This window comes from Amphiura filiformis, chromosome 3 (genome assembly GCF_039555335.1).
Source record: "Amphiura filiformis chromosome 3, Afil_fr2py, whole genome shotgun sequence".
NCBI lineage: Eukaryota > Metazoa > Echinodermata > Ophiuroidea > Amphilepidida > Amphiuridae > Amphiura > Amphiura filiformis.
In genome coordinates, this window is record NC_092630.1 from 20,360,250 (window position 1) to 20,378,821 (window position 18,572).

General features: G+C 34.8%; 1 long non-coding RNA gene across 1 annotated transcript; it reads left to right on the forward strand.

Moving 5' to 3' along the window:
- The first annotated feature begins 12,638 nt into the window (after nucleotides 1-12,638).
- On the forward strand, nucleotides 12,639-13,094 carry LOC140148181 (uncharacterized). The gene is made up of 2 exons (XR_011858453.1): nucleotides 12,639-12,867; nucleotides 13,011-13,094. It is a non-coding gene; the product is annotated as an uncharacterized lncRNA (long non-coding RNA).
- The last annotated feature ends 5,478 nt before the right edge of the window (nucleotides 13,095-18,572 follow it).

Here is an 18,572-nt window from a genome sequence, read left to right on the forward strand (position 1 = left end):
TCAATGCTTCTGTGAGTTACACCAAACCTTTGGAGTGTTCAAGCCTGGCAAGGTTTTTTTATTTATCTAAATTAGCTCAAATCAAAATTGTTCACTATAGTTATGGGGTGACCTTATTCTACATGTGCTATTATTTTCAATTTCATACTACCATTTGAAAATGACCAAAATGTTATGATGAACATTATAAATTTTCATATCCCAATCCCCATCGGGCCCCAAGCGTGTCTCAACATACCTTTCCAATATGATCTATATTTCTTATTTCCAGGAACACAAGAACATGTCTTATAACAAAAAGTGCTTTACATTCATGGCAAGTACTTCACACTGCATTTCCCACCCTGCTAAAGCGATTTGCCCCACAAACAAACAATTTTAGTACTAGAAACATTGCATATGCCACCCAAATCTTCAGTACTAGAATCATTTGCATTTGCCACCCAAATCGTCAGCACTAGAAACATTTACCTTAATTTCCAGCAAGTCGCCCAAATTGTTATACTAGAGATATTGACCATCTGAATCATTTGCCACTTCCAGCAAGTGAAGGCCACCCCAATCTTTATATTAGAGATATTTACCATCCAAGACCAAAGTCAATACATTTGCCACTCCTAGCTTCAAAATCATTTGCCACCCACATTGTCAGTGCTGGAGACACTTGTTACCAAAAAAAAAATTCCATCAAGTAAAAACATTTGCCACCCAAATAATTGTTACCACCCAAATTTCCAGTAAATAGACATTTTAGCACCTTTTAGTGCAAGTTTACTAGAAATAACTAGCATAATGCTTTTGGTGTGTTCACTTTGCCTGGGGCTTGTTAGCAGTCACCGCTAAACTTTGTATGATTTCACTATTCATTGTTTATTTTTATTTGTTTTCAAAAGTATTTCAGTGTTATATAATCATTGGTCAATAAAGACTAAAAATGATTTATTTGCCTTTGATTGGTTTTGAAATCCTAAGTTTGGTACATTTTTTTTTTCAAAAGCATGCTAAACGCACAATTTAATTCAATTTGGCATTTTTGTTGTTCAAAGCATGTAAAGTTCAATTAACCTTTAAGAATAAGTGTATATTATTTATAACAAATGTTCATTGCATTTTAATATACTTATTATTAGTAAGATTTGAATGAAATCTACATAAATTTGAATTATAATTTTGGGAAGGTTACTGTAGATCTTAAGTTGAGCAATCATATAGGATTTTTCCACCTATAATCAAGTCCCCTCTAGGAATCTGAAATGAAACCATACAAATAAGATAAGTATTGCTTGTTAATGAGATGGTGCCTTGCCTGTTTGATACCGCCCTACCCCTGTGGATGAATTCTGGACCAGCACATCTGTAGAAATCCCATCCCTGTATTCTACCCTAAAGACCTCTATCAACTTCTACTTACCAATAACCCTTGCAATGATACACATTGTACATACTGCATTGTTACAAAAAACATCTATTAGTACACCCTATGTATTATGTCGGATATAGATCATAAATGTATATATCCAAGCAAGTATAGATTTAGGTGTTACCATGATAGCATTGTCATGTTGTGTTGCCATGGATACATATAGATAGATGTGCTGCGTATATCAGGTTTCAAAAAATGGTGCATCAGTTGTAATGATGAATCTAAAACTACTTTGATGTTTTCTTTTTTTTGAAAAGATGATGACAATGTGATGGAATGTGCCCATATGGGAGTGTATAACCTGTTAGGCTTTCTTTGGTATAGCTGTATTGTGTGAGTGAGGTGATACATTCATGATTGATACCAACCAAACGATCAATGTTTTTACGTTTCTCTAGGTTGGACAACAGCATCAGTGAGAGATAGAAATCTAGTTCGTCGTGCGTGCATCAGTTATTTGTAAGACCGCGTGTGAATGATTATAACCAATTTAACTGCAACTAATTATCAATAGGGTTTATATGCAAGGATGCAATTAATTAAAAGACAAAAATACTCAGACAAAAGGTTTGTGTTTTCTCTAACATTGCCTGCCCATGTCATTTCTTTTCTTTTGTTCTTTCTTTTATCAAGCCGCATCATTTTTGGGAATTTCTTGTGTTTGCGCTGCACATTTCAGCCGTCATCTTGGATTGGATAAAACTGCGATGAAAATATTTTGTTCTCTTATTTTATCGTTGTACAATTTTCAAATGTGTAAATATACAGTACATCATGCATGCAAGTCCAATAATAAGTTAACTCATATGGTTTGTATATGTTTGCTTTGTATAAGCAGCATGTTGGTTGAATGCATGGTATATGCTTGCTGCAAAAGCATAGCTCTCAATCTTCAGGCACAGTTCATTGAACAAACACGCATCATTGAACTTTGCACAAGATAATGAGCCGTAATGAGCGTGATAGCCAATATAGGAATAAGAATAAGTTTCATTCTTTTTAGTGAATTTTAATTTGAAGTTTTGATTAAAATGCCAAGTTTTGTTTAAAAAACATTTGATGGAGATGGTATTTTTCCTTAACAATGTTAACAAGGTAGTTATCTGGTTGTGCATGTTTTGGTTTTATTGCTGTTGTGAAACTCATCACTTTATTACAACTTCTTCAGCTCCAAGTAAAATCAAATGGCAGGTAACATTGTTGGAAACATGTATGTTCTTTAATTTGAGATCATTATGTATATAAGCTGGTTCCAATCAGGCCCGGTGCCCCCCAATCAGTCCAAAAACAATTAATTGTTTGCTTGCCCACAGCCGACTGACTGTAAAATTTGTGCCAACCTTTTTTTTTTAATTTATACAAAAAATGAAACAAAAAATGTTCTCCTACAAGGACAAAATACCTTGGAAAATGCTTAGACATCCACTCACAAGCAGGAAAATAATTTAAAAAAACATCCACAATTATACAGTAGCAGACAGACCTACGTGTATATGACTATATGTAATGTTGTTACGGTACACATGGTGGAGAATTCAACCAGATTTGACTTGTCACCTACAATGTATCGCAAAGTTGATGATTTATTTCTAAAAATATTCATGCTAAATACATTAAATTTGTCTTTGTATAATGAAATAAATGATTTGTTTTTATTATTTTCAGTTGTGAAAATATTAAAATAAACACATACAAATTATCTTGTGTAATTCTTGTCAGAATAATATGTTCTTTGAATATTTTTTAGTGAAGCTATTTTAGTATGAATAGTGTTCGCAAACCGCACGGTGTACGTTGATGGCTTTAAAAATGGCTACTGATGACATCAAGAAATACCCAGTGGCTATCTGCCGAAATGGCAATGATATCTGACAGCATTGGCAGCTACAGTAAAAATATGTTCGGGAAATATTTGACAGTGTAAGGGGGAGGGGGTGTTGTACCAGAGAGGATGAAGTTGTCAAAGATCAAGGTAGCAGCGCAGGAGAAAGGGCCATGGCATGGCGTATCGGATTCCTGTAGAAAAACTTTTTAAAAAGCGCCGACCTACCAATCCTTCCACTTGAAGAGGCCCTGTGGGCAAGCAAACAATTAATTGTTTTTTGCCTCATGATTGGTCCCCCCAATAGTCTGACTCATGGTACAATACTGTAAACAAGTGTATGTTCGTATGTATGTTGAAATGTGTACCAAAAGGACCAGGGTAGTTCATATATGAGGTACGGGTACCCCATGACAGCGGGATGTGATGTTTATTATGGAAAGAAAGAAAACACTTCCACAGTCCACACATTGAGATTTGTTTCCAAGCCAGCAATTTTGTATGCAGGTCTTACTTGGAACATTTAGTTACAGTTCAATACCAGTTAAACAATATTACCAACTAATACAGGCTAGTAGACTCCAGTGGACAACTTCACTACTTGCCAGATATTGTTCCTAGTATTAACATTTTTGTTTAATAATAAAAATACATGATAATCATATGCATGAGTTTATTCATCTGCATTCACCATTGTGCATGATTTTCAATCAAGTGTGTGCATAATCATCAAATACATCTATCTTATGAATACAACCACTATTCTAGTTATTCTTGTATCAAATTTGGTTTTCGTCATATATTTAGCTGCCATATTGGGGACTTGCATGTGTATGTGTACTGTATAGGTACATGCTGCTTGGAAATGGTGCTGGGGCAAATAGATAAGATGTGGTTGCGATGAGGTTTCCTCCACGGTGGATGAATTTTGGTGAATATTTGGTAATGGATGCATGATAGAATGTAGTTTCAACTTAATAGTTGTTAAGCTTAAGTATAAAGAAGATGTTTGAAGTTAAATTTAGTGTATTTAAAAATGAAAATAGCCATTGCTTACCACATCTTCTTTTTTTGCCTCAGACATTTGGCATGAATCATCAATTTTTAAATGCACATTTTGCTTGAAGTTTGACATAAAATTTATGGATAACATTATGTTGTGAACAATTAACAACTTAAAACATGTTTGTATTCACAGGTACTAGCAGTAAGGGGTGTTTCTCCTGTGCGTGACAGAGATCTGATCACAACAGCTGGTCGAGAGCTTGCAGAGGCCTGTGACATGACTCCCGAAGAGATGGACGAGGCTGCGCATCAGATCATGAGATCAAGACGTAGTAAGGACACCCAGCTACCATATTTTGATCATCTTGGTGGATACGAGCTGAAAGACTACACACAAAGGTCAATGCAGCAAAGAAGAGACTTACTTAGCCGGGAACCAACCATGACCAGTAGCGGTTCTGATGATCCTGATACGGATCAGGAGATGGTTTATGTAACTACATTATAACACTGATTATGGTCCCTATTCTGTCTTGGGTTTTATAATAGGGCCTTTGACGTCAGGTTGGAAGGATAAATTTCTTGCAGCAGCAAGTGGAGTATGTTTTATCATGGCTACTTAGCTATAGGCAGAAATATATGAAACATTTTCATAATAACTGCTCAATTACTTTATAGTTGAAACTGTGCAATTTAAATATTAAATGTATACAAAGTTTTTGTTTGTTTGTTTGTTGTTTGCTTGTTATCAATGCAAGAAGTTTATCCCACAAATGATGTATGTAGAATTGATTAACAGATGTTATAACAAGTGCCATTATGCTCACATTTTTACACATTTGAAGTAATTCATCCATTTCTCAAAGACAAATCCTTGTGTAATTGGTCCTTAATGTGCTTGTCTTTATTTCTTGAATTCTTACTTTAGTTTTGTTGTATCTGTCTGACATCTTCCAAGAAGGTGGATATATGTGTGCAGGAATGTTGTGTGCATTCTTTATTGCATTCAACTGATGAATTTATACAATGTATGGCTGCATGCCTGGATATTAAAAAGGATTAACTCATCAGCAGTCCCAGAACAACGCCAAATATGGATTAAAAGACCTTTGACCTTGGATGTACAACAGCATGTTATGATCTAATGGGAAACTGTGCACATCAACAAACACCATTTCTATCAAAAAGGCAACGGCCGATATAATTTGAAACCACATAAATTACTAGAGTTGGTTCTTCTCTTGGATTTGGACCAAGCTTTAGAATATCGACTGTTATGTTTTGAAATAAAACAAACCAGAAATTTATCACCCATTGTAAAGATATGGCACATGTACCGAATACATGTACATACATTGGCTGACCTTGTGGATTTCCTGGCCCAGCCATGCTAACCACATAAGGAGATTATACGATTAACCTAGTGCAGCTATTGTCATAGCAGGGTATTATTATGTAATACTCCTTATCCATATTTGGCGTTCTCTTGGACTGATCAGCGGATATTTGCAAGATGACTGAGTAGCCCCATCTCACAAAGCACCACCCTAGATTTGACATAACCAGCAATTAATAGTTGACTCAATAACACTATTGAAAACGTTACACAGAAAATGACAGGGTATCACTGAAATTCATCAGAACAAAAGAAAATGTAACACTGAAATTGTTTTCAGTGATATCTCAGTGTTTTATTCAGTGGTATTTATTTAATTTATTTCTTATTTAACCTGGGGTGACCAATCAATGCACTGGCACTGTTCTCCCTTGGTTCCCAGGTGATATATCAAGTGGTCATTGGTATATCAAGTGGTCATTGTCTGTAATAATGAGCAATGATCCAGGGCACTCATTTCCATTACAATAGAACAAGTCAGTGCAGTTCAGTGTGTTTAAATCCATTTCAGTAGGATAATGAATGCCCAATGATTTTCAGAGGTGTTTTTGTCCATTTTTCAGTGTGGTTGGACAATGGTTATTTGCATACAGAATAACAAAAGAACTATTTCAGTGTTATTTTCAGTGGTGCTGTTTGTTGTCAAAAGTTGATTGTAGAGTATATACCGGTATACAATGAAAACTGTAAGTAGTAGGCCTGTAATCATGGCATATGTTATGTTTGTTATTTGAGTATTGCTTTTAACTGAACTTGTAGATCTATTACATCTGTGATTGAGATAATTTCAACTGTTGTGGAAAAGAATTTTACTTTCCTGGGCTGCCCATAAATTACACATCTACAACTTTAAGCTGGGTTTAAAAGTTAATACAAGTTATAGACAGGGTGAGGCTAGGTTAATCAAATCTCTCAAATATTAGTGCAATAACTCTTGATATGATACTAGTACTAAATTGGGGGTCACAATATCCAAATATAAGCAAACAAGTGCATACTCAAAGACCAAACCAAACCAAGTTTTCATTGTCATCATTATGATTCTTATTGAAAGCTAATAATTCAGGCAATTTTATGTGTCAGCATTGAAGTGGTTTAAAACGTGACTGCATTATAGCAATATTGTAACACAAGAAAAATCACTATTTCACACCAGTGCCTATATCATCAATGCATGTATCAGTCAGTCAATCATGTTACGAACATCACATAGATTCACACGAGCAACAATCATGTCAAAATCAGAATTTTGAAAAAATGTTACAATATTGCTGTAAAGGAGTAAAAATGGTTCAGCGAAATGCTGTAAGACACATAAAGGAGTAAAAATGGTTCAGTGAGTATGCTGTAAGACACATAAAGGAGTAAAAATGGTTCAGTGAGTATGCTCTAAGACACATAAAGGAGTAAAAATGGTTCAGTGAGTACCGGTATGCTGTAAGACACAAAGTTGTCAAGCTTTAGCAGAAGTGTCTCTGATATCATCAGAACTGCATGTGTGTTTTGATGTTGCTTGATAACTTGGCATGTCCTACAGCATACACATTGGCAGCATACTTGTTATAAAGATTCCTGTCATGAAGCTGGGCCTTTCTATTCATGCAATGTAAATTCACCTTTCTATTCTATATGCATTCAGTGATGCCAATGCCACACCTTAAGTGCACAATTGGGCCACTTGGCAATCACTTGCCGCTACTCAAAAAAGCATGCCGCTACTTGCCCAAAATTCGGCGGCGGCAGTAATTTCACCTATTCTCCTTTCAATTTAACGTTTTGTGACCATTTATTGATTGGTGCGTAACTTCCCATTAAGTACCAGAACTTTTTAAGTCAAAGTGCTTTTTCACCCAATTGGCTGATTTGCATTCTTAATTCAGGTAAATCTGCCTAAATATCTGGTATTGGGCACTTTTAGGAAGCTTAAAAATTGGGCTACTTGAGCCTCCTTTAATGTGGCTTGGCAAACCAATGCGCTGCACCTTGGAGCTGAAAAGTTTTGGCAATACTGTATGCATTATGAACTTACATTGGAGTACAGGCATTGTGTACACTCAGATGCAAGTAGGAGCTGTCTGTACAATGCATATTAAGAAGATGGGAAAATAGTGAATAAATACATTGATATATCATTGGCACATAATGTGGCACTCGATTAAAGCACATTATTGAATTATTGAAATGCTTCATTTGTGTGTGTTACAAAATCAGCCTAAACAGGCCCATAGCCAGAATTTTTTGTTGGGGAGTGCGGTATATCCAAAATTCTTTTTTTCCTCTATCTTTCAGTTTATTCCCTGTAACTGTAAATTTCCCAAATTTTTCAGTACTTTCTAAAAATGTTACCCAGAAAAGTGAACCTTTTTTTTTTTTTTTTTGGGGGGGTATTTGGTCCCAGCTACCTATCAAAAGTTAACTGTGAGTTATGTGAATGATTTGGTAATCACAGTACCTGAGACGAATATTCGTCATCTCAGCACAGTACCACATTATGATGGAAATAATGGTAATAGAGCCCAGTTCTCAATCATTTTATCTCAAAGTTGTTGTTGGTGTATAGAACATAATTTATTGTATCCAAATCTTGTTGCAATGTACATAGTGTACACACAATAATTCTATAAAATGTTCATATTTTGTATACTCCCAATGTGTCATAAATAATGTGCAATTGTATAGTGTGGTCAAAAATGTCTTTGTATGTATATGACTTTAGTTTTGGCACTTTTTTGTAAAAATAAAAGTAAGTAAACTATGCTGCCTTAAAAAGCTGTGGCTGTAACTGTGGTAACTATTAATTTTTGCTACTGTTGTTGTAAATTGGATTTCATAATGGTATCCATAAATATAACTGGATCAGTGCAAATGAAGGTAATCGTAAAAGCCTAGACTAGGTGTTGCCAATTTCTTGCATACAGAGATCAACTGAACAATTAAAGAAATTGTTGTTGAGATGTGATATAGGGCCTACAGATTTGATTAGAAAGGCAAAAGCATCTTTGGGACATCAATAGGGACATAGCCAAGCATTTTTCTTTCTTTTAGGGGTGGGGGGGGGGGGGTATAGGGGAAGTCTTCTGTTTGGGAAAAGTGGGCTTTTTTTCCGTATGTATGTATTTTACACTTTTACTCATTTTAATTACAAATCTGCATAATTTGTGTGTGGGGTACACACCTGACAGCCTTTGTGGACTCAAGAAACAATACCTGGGCCCAGTATTGTATCAAATTAAATTTCACTAGCCTTTTAATAATTTTAACAATGTTTTTGCAATTTTTCTTAGGGTCAGCCTTCTAGCTCAATCATTTGATCGAAAACAACATAAAGTAAAACTATACTAACTTTTCCCTCTCGTTTTGGGAGAAGTTGTGGAAAATACATCTTGTTTGGGCTTTTTTGATTACCTTATTGAAAGCACCTGATGAGCATGAATATCTGCAATTACATGCAATACATGCTGCAGGATACTTAATAGATACTTTTAAGTATCTTATTAAAATAAGAAAGGCTAGTCTCTTCTGCTTCTTTCAATCTCATTATTTAAGCCATATTATATATTTTCACAATATTTAATCATGATGTTAATCCAATAGAAGTGTATACTATGTGATACATAAAAACAAATTAATGCCAACATGCTTGTCAAATAGATACCGTAGTATTTACAATGTTCACCTGTGCCAGTGGCCAGTACTGAGTGGTACACAGAGAAAAATGCTGTTTAAACATGTTTCACTGTTGGACTTCAGTTCATTCATTTAACATTTTAACATTTTAAAATGTGTATTTCTATGTATGGTGTTGGTATGTTACTTTAAATTTAAAGGCTCAGATGGGTCAGTTGAAGCCAATTTGAACAAATTGGGTGATTGTTAGTTTAAAATATTAAAAGCAAATCTGAATTTTTGCATTCACATAGTTGTATAGGGGAAATTGTAACATCATGGTGGGGTAAAAAATATAAATTGGATCTTGGCTGATAATCTCATCAAAACGGGGTTAAGGCTTTCCTGATGACAGACAATAAACTATATTTAGTCAAACTAATTGTTTTGAATAGCAATTAAATAATAACATGGGTCTTCCTACAACAACAAATAAGCTTGTGTAATACCAGAAATATATCATTATACCCTAGCTGAATAACTTCAGTAAAAATCCTTCAGAAGTGTTTTGAATTTTCATTAAAATACCTAAAATTTGTTTTGTTTCTTTAAAATTTTGATGTTTAAAAGTGTATTCATTAAAAGATAGGTGTAGGATAAGATTATTACAACAGATTGTCTATCAATTTTTTTCAGAATTTTTAGCAGATGTAAAATTTAAAAATTGATCATGTAATATATTTAAATATTCCTCCCATTTCGAAGATTTTATACATTTTATACATTTACTGATGTAATTTTATGTTACGATGCTTAATAGCATTTTGGTGCACTTTAGTACAATGATTTTTGGTGTTTTTAGTTTCATTTTGGATTTTTTGTTCATTTTTCGTTTTAAGCAATTTTGTTGTCTAAAAGTTTTCATACTGGGCTGAACTGTGTGATGTTTTATGCTGTATATATATTATATATAAAATTGTGCACCCTTGTATGTATAAATATCTTAAACAGGAAGTGATGAAATATGTTGAGACTTCAATCTAATTGATCATGTTTTCTCCCAATGAATCAGGCCAGACATTGTAAACCCAAGTTGAATGTACAATCCACATAGTTTAATCTACTTACTCAGTCCACAATTCAATTGGTTTATGTTATTTTTATGTGCATAATTCTCTCTTTTAAGTGCCATGTGAATAAATGAATTGGCATTATTATACTGCTATTATATAGAGGCCATTAAGGGCAAGATTTTTGTAATCTAACAAAGTGTCTATACTATTTTCCAAACATGCACGCATTTGTATTTTGTAAATGTTTCAATTTTTGAGCCGGTCTCAATATAAGCTGGTTCCATATAGTACATCATTTGATAAATGATGTCATGAGCAACCAGTCACATTATAATTAGTCTTTGCCAGTCTATAATTTTTTCTCTTTCTCTTTCTCTGTCAAACTGAGATCTGTACATTTAAATAGACATAAAAAGAACATTGAAGTTCAATATTCTAGACTGGCTGGGCTAAGTCTGTCTATTAGATAAATGAATTCTGTAAACACATGCACCAAATTGCCTTTTTTTGTCAACATGTAAATTTGAAGTGTACAAAATGAAGCCAACTATTTCCTGTCAAATCTTGTTTATTGTGCATTGCTGCAGGTCATATAGGAATAGAAATGGCTCTACAGATATATGTATAATATACAATTTTCTCACCAAAATTTTGTTAGCAACTTTAATGTGAATACTTGTGATTTCATTGGAAGTGTTTTCTGTTTATTTATTTGTTTGTTTGGTGCTATAAGTGTTCAGTCTGTTCCTTTGAGTGTGATGGAAAAACAACAATAAAAGCATGGGTGCCAAGTCTCTACTCTACAATTATGTATATTAATATTCAAAGTATAAATTTTGATTTTGACATTTCTGATTAGGCCAAAAAAAAAAAAGGTTTGTCTCAAAGCTTATGCAGCGATTTGTAAAATCGTGCGATTTGATAAAAAGAAATGAGGAAATTTTTTTATTTAAAAAAAAAAAACATTTTTAGTTTTTCCGGAAAAATACCATAAAAAAAGTCAGGAATAAAGAAAAAAATTTAAAAAATCGCATTTCGCATTTGTTTTCAAACCACTCGTGAGCTGTGAGACAAACTTTTTTTTTGGCCTTCTCAAAATAAAGTAAGAAAGACTTGATTTCTTAAATTCATTTGTTTTAACAGCCTACAATGGTACCATTTTCACCTCATGCATATTTTGCTGGTTAGGATATGTTCACCAGAGGTGACATTTGTTGATTTTTAATTGTTTAAAATTTTAAATACTTAGCCAGGATTGCCAACAATTTTCGGCCCAAACCAGGGTCAAATAATCGGAAAGTTACATAACTGTTCTCTTTTATAATAATATTGGTTTCTATGAGACAGAAAACTACCAAAAGTCACGGGAACCAATGTTGAAAAGTTGCCAATTGGATTTTATGGGACAGGAAAAAGTGAAAAAATCTTCAAAAGTCACCCAATTGGGCTACCAAATTGCGGATTTGGCAACCTGGCCTAGTACTAAATTTTGTTCGGCTTATATAAGTCGGAAATTATTCAGCTTTGTTACTACACGCATCAACTCACGCTAGCGTAAATTCACAAAAGCGTGCCCCAGTTACTTATTACGCAACAAACAACTAGCGTAAGCATAGCACCCAACTGTGTGTATTCAATACACGGTGTTATGAGTCTTATTTTTTCTGCTTTATATAAGCCAAACAAACTTTACACTTAAGCAGAGCGACATTGTTTCAAAGTAAATTCTTACAATATAGTTGTTGTTACATAGCCGTTGCAACAGTTAGGTCTTGAAATCTAACTGTTTCTTCCATAGATAGGTCTGTTTCTGTAATGATCTTTCTGTCAATTTCATAATGAGCCACCATAGCCATAATTATGCTTTGACCATGCATGTTGACCAAAGCTGGTCACTAGGATCATTGGGTGGGACACAAATGTCACATGTCCACTTCCGGTCAACAGCCAAAAAACATGATTTTCACTTCAAATGCTACTCCTTCCACAAATTACATACATGATGATGTCACTTGCACACATGCATCAGATAGTCAGTGTCCAAAACTTATTATCTTGAATTAAGGTCAAAGGTCATTTAGGGGTTACTTCCGGTATACAACCAAATACCTTCAAAATGGTGCTACTTCCACCATTTACATAATACAACATTGTCACTTGGTCGTTAGGACCAGTGGCTGGTGGCACAAATGTCAAGTGAGCAACTCGAGGTCAAAGGTCATGAGTTATCATGGTTGAAAATGTGATTTCCTGTTACATTTACTAAAAATGCTACTTCTTCCACAAATTACATAGCACGATCACTTGCACACGTACACATGCATCAGTTATAGCTAATGTCTAAAAGTTATACAGAATTGAGGTCAAAGGTCATTTAGGGATAACTTCCAATATATAACCAAATACCTTCAAAATATGCTTCTTCTGTCAATTACATATTACTAGGATGTCACTTGGGCGTTAGGACCAATGGCTGGTGGCTTAAATGTCATGTGACCAACTCCAGGTCAAAGGTCATACAAAGGTCATTATGACCGAAAATGTCCTGTTATGTTTGACTAAAAATGCTACTCTTACCACATATTTCAGTAGCATGATATGACTTCACTTGCACACATGCATCAGCTATTATATACCCAGTGTCTATAGAGGGTATAAAAATAATTGGGTCAAAGGTCAGTAAAGCAATATTTCAAAGTAAAAAAAGGTTCACAAGTATCACTGCCCATGATGACACATGCTAGGTGAGAAGTTCCTGGTCAAGGGTCACACAAGGGTCAAAAACATGATTTCAGCTTAAAATGCTACTCCTTCCACAATTGTCATAGCTCAGAGGTAGGATTTGCACACATGCATTGACTTTGCTGGTACACAAAATCTTGAGTTTTGGGATCAAGGGTCACTTCCGGTCATTTATGAAATACCTTCAAAAAGCTACTTCTAACACAAATTAAGTAGTACAGAGTTGGAACTTCCACACATGCATTGACCTTAACTGGTGCAAAAAATTGAAACTCTGATTTGGGGTCAAAGGTCATTGAGGAGTCGCTTCCGGCCATTTACAAAATATCTTGAAAATGCTGCTTCTCATGCAAATAAAGTATTACAGAGCTGGGACTTGCCCACATGCATTGAGCTGGTGCACAACAGTTAAACTCTGATTTGGGGTCAAAGGTCATTTAAGGGGTAATTTCTGGTCATTTACCAAATACCTTGAAAATGCTGCTATTTCTCACACAAATTAAGTAATACCAAGTTGGGACTTGCATTTTGCAGTGACCTTAGCTGACATACTTAAGTTATCATCCAATTTGGGGTCAAAAATTATTTAGGGGTCACTTCTAGTCATTCATCGAATACCTCAAGATGCTAACTCGCACAAATGAAGTAGTACAGAATTGTGACTTCTGTATGTAGCATTGACCTTATAGCTAAATTCCAATTAGGTGTCAAAGGTCATTTAGGGGTCATTTCTGCTAAATGGCTAGGTTGTGGTTTATGAACACTTGCCTAGTTTTTCCTCTAATTTCATGAGAAATTAGAGCACACCTGGGTGCGTAGGCCTATTGAATCGCGCAATTACTTGTATTGTTTACATGACTTGTAATATGGTATGCATGCAGTGATCGCTATGATATTTTGCATCCGTGTGTGATTCGCTGATTTTGTTTAAAGGATCAGAGTGACTGGTTGACACCAGCTTGTCCAGGATCTTTTCCTGTGGAGGGCTCAGTCCCCCTTTCAGAGTTATGTGGGGGCTTAATGGCTAAAATCTCAACATTGTAAGGCTTAAATTGATATATTTTTGCTGAAAATTGATGGGGGCATTTAAAAGAAGGGGCCATTTGATAGAAGCGGGCATTTAAAGCCATATTGTAACATTTCCATAATAAAAAGTAGATTAGTATTTCTTTTCAATAAAATGTTAGCTTTTACTGTGAGATATGTCTCCTTTTATTATGAGCCGAACAACTGAGGTAAAACTAAGAAAATTGGAATTTACTACCAGCAGCGATGTCATCAATGCATATCACTCTGTCTGACTGAGTGTAACCTTTCCACACGCCATGTATGTACTGTGTTATGAACATTGCGTACACGTTTGACTAATGTTTCCATCGTATTAATTACAGGGCAGTTCCTGTACTTTATTCAAAATCTTGGATTATGACAAGTACAGCACCTGAAGTCTTGATTTTTGCAGGGTATGTTACTTAAAAGTACATTACAATCGTGTAAAAATAGCTGACTTTTTGCGCCATGCACAAATTCTTGTGGTGCCTGTAGTTTATTTATGGTTAATAACACTAAGCTACATTGCTAATCACTCAGCATGCTGGGATCAAGCATAGACTAATAAATAAACAGACAGTGCACCAACTGGCAATATTTGTTATTTATTGGTCAATGCTTTCTCCCTTTTGTATCCCATCATGCTTATTGTCAGTATACATTTGTAGAGTAGCAATATATGACCAGCTCCAACAAAACCCGGAACAAGTCGCCAGGTGAATTGTAGAACTTATACAGAGCAGCATTGTCTGGAATATTAGGTATACCGTATTAATGGTAATATACTTTCACACAGGAAATGTTTCCATTCGCTAAAATGCTAAATGTTGGTAATTCTGCTCTGTATAAGCACGTGGTTATTCAGCTGTGAAAATGTGTGCACAATACCACCTACTGAGGCAGGGTAACAGGCAATTTCATCCAAATGGGGACGGTCGACAAAAGCATCAAATTGGGTGTGTGGGGGTGCTATGCTTTTCCTGAATTGGTGTAGTTGTTATCACAATCTGAGCACTTTTGAAATTTTCCCCCATGTAAACTTTGATTCCTGTTTTAAATGGGGATATTTTTGAAGCCTATTCTTTAAGTCATCATAACGATGCAAAATATGCACAGTTAAGTTGTGATTTGATCAACTCTGTCCTCTTGATTTTGTTACCCTACCTCACATTAGTGCAACTTTTAAGATTAAAATCAGTTTCTTACCATTCAAATGTCCTCCAAGTTTACCGTTTGGGGCTGCTTTGGTGATATACACAGCTCAGTGTTGTTGTTGGTTTTCTTGGGGGGGGGGGGCAGGATGGTGTCAAACATGGAACTACAGTAGGTCATTTAGATCTACATTAAATTGCAGTTTAGACATGAGCAATTGATAATGTGTAGGTTTCCATCCTGTCAAATGTGGGCTACTCCAGTTGAAATCCATACACCCCCCTATGGAAGACATGATCTTAATCTCCCACACAGGGGGTGTAGATTTCAAATGGGATTACTTGAATCGGTGACTGTATTTACACTCCCTGTGTGGGAGGCCTATAAATTGGTTACTTAAGTAGCTCAATTTAAATAATGGTTTGGCATAGTATTAGTGCATAGACAACACCTGAGGTCATGCATGTTAATTACTACATGGTAATGAGGCTAATAGTCATCTATGTACTACTGTAAAAGTCAATATTTTCGCGATTTTGAAGATTTTGTCAATTGCGCGAGAATTAAATTTCGCGGTTTTGATATTGATACAATAGAAACCTAATGCAAAAGGTTATTTTACAAGTTTTTATTTTCGCGATTTTATGTCCACTCGTGAAATTCGCAAAAATAAAAACCTCGCGAAAATTTCTACTTTTACAGTAACATTTGAATTTGAAAAATGTTTGATCTATTAAGTTTCATCTTTGTTGGAGTTGAATGTAACAATTATATGTCTTTCAGTGTATTTATGCAGAACAAAATTATCAACATTTAGCACTCTACCGAAAAACTTTCCTGCGCAAATTATGTAAGCCACAAGGTATCACTGGTATTCCAGATATTGTTGTTCTGTATAAAACACTATAGACACATTGGGTCCAGATTTTTCAATTAATCAACATAATTTTAAGAAAGCAAGCTTCTTTTCCTAATGTGCTTATAATTGTTCATAAAGAATGAATGGAAATGTACAAAAGGTTGTAACATTATGTTGTGTATTAGCTGGCAAGTTTATGCATCCTCATTTTGCTTACAAGTGTATACAACAGTGCTATATCTACATTACTAATTTGTAACAGTACATATTCTTGGTCACATGGGACTTCAAAAATTAATAGAGGAGTTTCCTATCTTGAGAATTCTGTGCGATTTAATTTGAGCAAAGAATAGTGAAAGAATTATTGTTCAGTGTTGTTCAAAAATTTGCAATGTTATTTTTTAATATTTATTATGTTTATTATACCATGTAGTATCTTATTTATTATAAACTCACTCCACAAATAAACACATTACATTATTGTAAATCAATGGATTGTTCAAATAAATTATTACATATTTGATATTGATTTGAAAGTGTTACTTATTTACATCATTGTGTCATTTCTCACCTGACTGAAATTCATGAGATTGATCATCCCCTCACTTTACCTCATCAAAATGCATATTTTGGTATCAGATGAAAGCTCATATTTTAGGCCTAATGTGTTTTGTTAGGCGTTATGTACTAAAGCATGATAGTTTGATGGTTACCACCCAGGAAATCATGTACCAATATGATACACATTTATAGGCCTTCCGAAGGAAAAGATCTTATGGCATCACAAGTTTTGTGTCCCTGTGTCCATCACTGTGTCCGTCAACAATTATTATACGGTGACATGAAAGTATGCCACCTACGACAGACTTATCTGAAGACTACTTGTAATTCAGATTACAAAGAGCATGGCTACCATCCACAGTGAGATATCCGATAATAATTATGTTAGCACAATAGGCCATTATATATATTTATGGTTATATGTCGTCCCTATACTGTGTCCTCCACCCCGTGTAATGATTGCAGACTAGATCAGCTCCACTTTTTAATCCCTAGATTTTTGGTTTCATTTTGAAATGAACCTATTTTTTTTTCTGAAACCAGTAAGGTAGGCAAACAATTTGCCTCAATTTTTTTAAATGAAAATTTGAGCAACTATGACTTTTGACCCATATGCATAACAAGTAAATCGACCTTAGATATTTTGTACCCGAACTTGTTAGCTATAGGTCGTACGCGTACAATTTCATTGTTATTGCACCCATGAAACAATCTTATGGGATCATTTCGGGGTCTTTTTTGAGGGCCACGGTCTCACAATACTGCTTGGCAGACAATAAATTTGAGTTCAGGATACCCAATTTAACAAAATAAATAACCTGGTTGCAAACTTTTACGCACACTTGCCGATTGTAACGCTATTTTTCCAAAATAGAACCAATCTATAAAACAGCTTCATGATTATAAGCTGGGGTTGAAGTTTAAAGCACTTGGCCAAAGGTGCTCTTAATACCTGCTTTAACTCGCCACAGACTATCCGGTGGAAACGTTAACAAACACAGACCATGTGTTATAATTATAACATGTCCAAATTCGGCTAATATAGGGCCAAAAAATAAATTGTTTGGTTGTCCTTCTGAAACAAAACTTTGGAGGGTGGGTAGGTCCAACCCCCTTTTTTTCATGGGCTCTTCCTCCATTTTGAGAAGGCTAGTATTGACAAATGCGTGATCTTTTTACGATATAAAAATTATGCATTTTCATTTGGACTGAATTTAAATGGAAATATTTATTGTTTTTAATGAAATGTGCATTTAAAATAAAATATCCTTGATACTGTCAAAATGTAAACAAAGCTCCGCGTATGTCGCTCATTAAAGCCATATTATAACATTTCTGTAAAATGGCATCACAAGGTTTGTGTCCGTCAACAATTATTATACGGTGACATGAAAGTATGCCACCTACGACAGACTTATCTGTAGACTACTTGTAATTCAGATTACAAAGAGCATGGCTACCATCCACGGTGAGATATCCGATAATAATTATGTTAGCACAATAGGCCATTACTAGTATATATCGTCGGCTGTATTCCATAGTGGCGTATAGTGATTTTTGGTCATTTTTTTGAAAATTGGCACATATGTTTTTAATGATGTTCTCTTTCATTTTTTCTAAGTCTCATCAGTCATAATTATCTAATTAATTAGTAAATAATTAATTAAATGTGGCGTATAGTTACAAAGTGACATTTTTGTATTCCATAGTGGCGTATCGACCATACGCCACTTTTTATCTACATTTTATAATTAAGAAATATCGGCAAAATGAAAAACATCGTATGTCATAGTGGCGTACGCGTATCGGACCTATACGCCACTATGGAATACTTAACGACGAAAAAAGTAACGCCATAGGGATTACACGGCGACCGAGGTGGC